Raw genomic sequence first — 6,524 nt, 5'->3', positions numbered from 1 at the left:
ACAAAACCAAAAAAAGAAAAGACAAAATAAATAAAAAAAAAAAAAAAACAAACCAAAAAAAAAAAAAAAACTCTTTCAGCTGGCCTGAAGTTCCTTTCCAAATGAATGATCTCAAATAGCTACTTGTGCGGGTACATTCGTTTCTTTTTTTTTTGTAATCTCTATTTTTATTTTTTTTATTTTTGTGTTTATTTTTTTTATTTTTTTTTTCTCCTCCTTGCCTATATCTATCTATACAGTTAAATATCTTATTTCTCTTCGTTTTTAATCTTGCATTATATTTATTTATTTATTTATTTTTGATCGTACTGTGAAAATTAAACCTTTTATATCGAACTATTTGCTATTTGTCACAGTTTTTTTTTTTTTTATTAGTTGTTTGTTTGTTTATTTTTTATTATTTTTTTTTAACTTTTTCATTTTTTCATTTTTTTTTTTTTTTTTTTTTTCGGTCGTTTCTGAGAAAGAGATTTCATCTTTCCATTTTTGCTTGCAAGCTTAAGTCTTATAGAAATTTCTGTAAACTTGGCATAGCTGCGATATTTATGTTGTTCACGTTGTGCTATATTTTATAGCCTCCAGGCTGATTATGTGTCAGTTTAATGATTCGTACTTGAACGCTTGTTGTTGTTTTCTTGGTTATGTTGAGAGTTTTCTTTTAAGTTTACCATTCAACGTAAAGAAAGAAAGTTGTTTGTATCAAACAAAAAATACCGCATTGGATAACAAGTGTAACAGTTTTGAAAATTAGATGAAAGCTTTTTAATTTTTTTTCTTTTTTTTCGAAAGTTTTCAAACAGATATACCCAATATTTAATAGAATAGTGTGCTCTAGAAACTCACAATTTTAACGTTTACATAATCGAATCATGATCATGATCATAAATATGAACTGTACTTTAATAAACGTAAATTGATGTTACTACATAACTCAGACCAGGGCTGTTGGGTGAAATAAATATATTCGATAAAATAATTTATATTAACTTTAAACAAACAATAAACTTAAGTCAACATTTGTTTATAATCAATGCTATTTATTGGTCAGTTACGCTCATTATTATTATTATTATTATTTTTTTTTTTTTTCATTGAAAATTGAAACCGTTTTAGTGAATGGTTGCATTAAGTTTTTGATGAATCTTTTTTCAAGTGCCTAGTTCTAGCTGCCTGTAAAACACAAAAAGCCGACGATCATGATCAAATCGTCTTACGATTTCATCCCGATCAAACATATACATATATTAGAGAGTCTTTCACGATCACTTCTAGATGTCGTAAAGGTAAGGTTAAATCTTACATAGTCCTATACAAGTTTAGCAGAAAAAAATTTGCGAATTTGCAACAAAGTAAGAAAATTATGTCTGGCTGTGAGCTGAATCTTTTATGCTTACTACCCCTATAAGAAAAAAAAAAAAAAAAAAATGATACGTAAAAGCAAGAAGGATGAAGTTTCAATGCTTTACAATATTAGCTGAACGCGAGCGATTTTTTTCCATTTTTGTATAAGTAATATAAGATCTCCCTCCCACAGAGAAGGAGAACACAAGCGGACATTATTGTAATTGTTGCAGTTTATAAGTAACGAGCACAAATCCCGAATCCCGAATCTTTTTTGTTTTCGAAAACGGGAATGCTCGATTGTTTTGCCCGATTTTCTCTCAACACCGATTAATGTACAAAAACTTTGAATAATTTCACCAAAATTCAAGTCGATATCTTAGCATTTGCGACTGGGAGTATATTTATCATCGGCAGACACATAGACCGATAGCTATAGACAAACTAATTTAGATCGATTCACATGTTCATAGCGATTAAAATTATGTGCAATTGTTTCTATTTTGCATTATCATACCGCACATAACTTGCTATAAAAACGTATGTTAAGTTTCGTTGGGTGTATGCAACACCTAGAACGACTGACTGCCTCCCTTTTATTATCATATTTTTTTCTTATACCAATTGAATGAATCACTTTCTGAATCGATCCAAAATTGACTGTCCATCCGTCCAGTTTCTTGTTTTCAGCCTGCATACTGCAATTTTTAAGATATTTTGATTAAAATTTAGTACTCAGTGTACTAGCTTCGGCTCGAAGACACATGAAGACACATGATTCGGATGGAATCATATTTTCGATTGTCTTCCAAGTAGGGTCTTATTTTGAAAAGTTGTCATGTCACTAAATGAAATGCGGTGTAATGCGATCTTTAATAGTGGCCATAGATCACCTACAGTGTTTTTTCTTGCTCAATTTATGATATATTTTCGGTTCAAGAGTAAAAAAATTCTATAACGATACTAGTTCTCGATGACAAGTCGAATATCTAATGAGAATAAATTCGAATATCTATACAGATAGATCTTACATTTATATAACGAAAACTTTGTATGTAGTTTTCGGGAAAATTTCCCGAAAGCTTCATTTTTTAACAATTTATTATTTAGATCGTTTAATTATATTAATTATATATATCATTTTCCTCTATTATTTACTTTTATTACTTACTTCTTTTGTGTATCTATCATTCGTGTAAAATAAGTAAATCGTGAAAAGGATCGAGTGTACAATTTTTTTTTTTTTAACTATCTTTGAAAAAATGATTTTGAGCACTGTAAGCTAAATACGCTTTACAGGAATATACTTAACTCATCGAATTAGATGATTTCGCCCATTTGGTTATGAAGTGAAATTTTTTTTTACTCATGATCGAGTTTTTAATTACGTTATTATATTGTTGTATTGCGTGGAACAACAATTTCATTAATTGCAGTCATTTATTATTCTTCAATAGCAATTAAATAAATATACTTTTAATTAATCAACTATAAAATTTTAAATATAATTATACAATATTATAATTTTACTTATTATGTTGTTGTTTTAATTCATTCAATTGTGAATTAACTTCGAATAGTAATAATAATAACAACAAATTATGCAAAATATCAATTTCCGCCATCAATATCGTGGAAGAGATCAAAGAAAAACTATTATGAAATCTTTCATACGGTAGGAAGCGAATCTTGGATATACAAAAAAAAAAAAAATATGTATCGATTTGATTAATGTTAAAAGACAAAACGTGCAAAAAAATTGACATTTTCTATATACTAAATAAGTTAATGAAGAAAATACATTTTGAAAATGATAAGAGCTTTCGCTATGCTCTGGGGAGTGTTTGTGAGTGAATTAAACAAAAACTTTAAACTTAATTTGCGGTATCGACTCAAAAGAAATACACTGTAAACAAAAAAAAAAAAAAAAAAAAACAATAATAATGAAATTATTATTTTTATGATTTGACAGCACTATCTTTGACATCGGCATCTGTAGAATTTCATATCAACGTTTTCAACGATTGTTGTAGAGTTATCCATATCTCCGTCGACATATCCAAACTGAGTTTGGCGATTGTTATTATGTAAGTAAGAAACAATGATTTGCGTGCATTATTACGACAAATGAGACCGATCTGTCGAGCGAATATTGTCGAAAAGTTAATTTAAGTTATCAAGACTAAAAAAAAATCGCGTCAAAGTCGCTCAAAACTCAACAATCAGTCACTTCCCCGATTCTATCTCAATTTCTTTCAGCGAGCCAAAGTGCTATCAAGCCATATAGAGAGAGAGAGATTAGAAAGTAATAAATAAATAAAGATTTTTCATTCACCCTATTTTTTGATCACGGTATACACGTGAAGCTCTAGCTTTTTATGCTTTTAAGCTTTTAGGAATAAGTGGAAGATCGATGAATTAAGTGATTAATGTTAAAAAATTGTTTCAGGATATCGGATATATGATAAGTTCATGTTACTTAGCCTGCAAGACAGTAAAAGTTACAAAATCGAAATGACAATCTTGTATATCTCCGAATGTTAGCTAATGAAAATTAAGAAAAGAAAAGAAAAACAAAGGAAAAAAACCTATTTATAGATAAATGAATAAAAATCGATTTTCATGAGGCGAAGGGGGAAAAGGCATTTACATGTCCCTAACTGCCGATCTTATGAACAAATTGTTCGATTTTTACAACAGAGCGGTATATGAGCGGTAACACAGCCCATACAAATATAGGTTTTTCATTGTTTCCGTTATTATTATTATTGTTGTTGTTGTTGTTACTATTGTCAAATTATCATTTACATTCGAGCGCAATTAGAAACAAAATGGGAGACGTTATGCTTGATTGACTGACTGACTGACTGACTCTTTGTATAAAGTGAATGATTATGCTTTTTTTCTTATTTTCTTACTTTGTTTGTTTGTTTTTTTTTTTTTTTTTTTTTACAAATTGTTAAAATTTAATTTGTTTAAAATCGTTGGTTTTGAGCTAAGCCTCCCACGTTAATTGTTGCGTTGACAATTTTTTCTTCTTACATTCTTTTTTTGTTATTTAAATTTTCATAAAACGATAGTTTTGGCTTTTATTTATTATTATTATTATTATTATTATTATTACCATATTTTTTTTTTTTTTTTGTAGAACAATCGCCGGTTTCGTTTACAGTGAACCAATTTGGTGGTAATTTAAACTGAATTTCTTGAATTTCTTAGAATTAATTATAAAAAAATTTTGCTGACTACATAATCATATAAGATATGACATCATATTCAATAGATTTGAGTTGAAATAGTTGTGTAGGTGTATGAGCAGCTATACTGCGAAGCGGAAATAATTTTAGCGTAGCTTTTAGTTCAAATTTTCCTTCAGATTTCCGATACTAATAAGTAATATTTTTGAAGGAAAGTTTCTGGTTTTGTATATCCGCCGTAACGTTCGTTTCATTCCACATATGTTGATTGGCACAGTAAATCTTTATAGCTATGAATATTCAATTTCAGTGTCGATGTGGATGTTACTCTACTGGAGTAACCCATGATTTTTTGTGCTTGTAATAGTCGTAGTTTGATCCACTTTTCCATACCAGCTTGCCTGGCAAGCAATGAAACAAAACGCGTTGCTCAAACGGTTCGAAGTGACATTTTGAATCAATTCGTATGCCAGCCATTTACCTTCTTTCTGGAACTATTTCATCGCATGCAAACGGTTAACGGTCGACTCATCAACGGCTAAGCTGTTTGAAATTTCTTTGAGCGTATGAACTGGGCAATCCATTGTGTTCGAAATTTTTTTGCCCCGGTAGGCCGTTTTTTGTCGGTGGCATCAAAATCATCACTTTTAAACCGTTGGAATAGAAGCCGACAATTGTGACATGATGGACCAGCATCACCATAAGCTTGTAGAAGTGTTTGATGAATTTCGGCGCAGATCAAATGCCTGAAATCAAATAACAAAAGTTATGAATGTCGCAACTATGCAATTTTATGCTTTCCATGATAAGTATCTGTATATATACTGAACAACTCAAATATACTAAATGAAAAAAAATGAAATTTTAAATAGGGTAAAATCGAATTCAACCTACATTGTTGTGTACATTGACATTTTGCATTATTTTAGGTATTTTCATCAATAGATCACACTGATCAAAATACATGCAAGCATTTATTACATTAATTATTCTGCTTCGATCTTATAATAAAAATGCTGAGTGACAGTGTTTAAGAGTAGAGTGCAAAAATGTAATTTTTTTGTAATCTAAAAAATGATACATAAACCCTAGAATGTCAAGATAATAGGAATTAAGAGATGACAAGACCAATTTTACCGTTGCTTGGCAAAAACATACGGTACGGGAATTGTGCGCAAAATAAAGCTGTTAGTGTTAGTTAATGGTCACAGTAGAAACGTATTTGAAAGGGAAAATGCTTCGGTTACAACGGTTCGTCGCAATAGGCGAAAAATTCAAATTTTAAATAAAAAAAAAACTCTATATAAACATTAAGAATGTGAACGAGATCCGCGAAGGTGCATAGGTCCATAAGAAACGAAAAACTACCTACCAGTAATAGCTTAAACGAGATATTGATCTAAAACCGTAACTGGCAAGCCCATATATAGAAATCTTATTTATGTTATTTGACTTCAGGCAATGCGAATAAAAGATTGAACCTTAGATGAATAGAAATAACTTCTCTTACAACATTCTTTTCATTCATTATGATATCCTCGATTATTGTAAATTATGGCGTTAATTGAATCACATCGTATGCGCATGCGTTTTCGTGACCTTAAAAATTTTGAAAAAAAAAAATAAATATATATATATATATATATGTATATACACACATATATAAGTTAATTAGTTTATTTTCATGTTGAAAAAATTTCCTTTTGTTTTTTGTTTTATTAAAATTCTTATGGTATGTAGAACAGTTTTGACAGATTTTATCATGTTAATATTATTATCGCCTTACCAGCTGACTAACTGTCTGAGGATCCGGTTATTATACATATGACACTATGAGGAGTGGTTTGCGTTGTAAATGTTAAATGAATTCGCTTAGTGTGCTTGTGTATTGGAATTTTAAATATTTTTTAAAATTCAATATAATAATAATTTCAGTCAATATGAATTGCAAAAAAAAAAAAAAAAAAAAAAAAAAAAAAAAAAAAA

General features: G+C 29.3%; 1 protein-coding gene across 1 annotated transcript in view; it reads left to right on the top strand.

The window, feature by feature from the left end:
- Positions 1–6,524, top strand: part of LOC119639708 (myb-like protein P) — a 68,732-nt gene that overhangs the window by 3,926 nt on the left and 58,282 nt on the right. Inside the window, exon 2 of the mRNA XM_038037301.1 lies at positions 4,490–4,528. The gene's annotated coding sequence lies outside the window, so the exon portion shown is untranslated. The remainder of the gene's footprint in view (positions 1–4,489; positions 4,529–6,524) is intronic.

Source organism: Glossina fuscipes, unplaced genomic scaffold (assembly GCF_014805625.2).
Source record: "Glossina fuscipes isolate IAEA_lab_2018 unplaced genomic scaffold, Yale_Gfus_2 0, whole genome shotgun sequence".
Taxonomy (NCBI): domain Eukaryota; kingdom Metazoa; phylum Arthropoda; class Insecta; order Diptera; family Glossinidae; genus Glossina; species Glossina fuscipes.
This window is presented reverse-complemented; position numbering and strand designations above follow the sequence as displayed.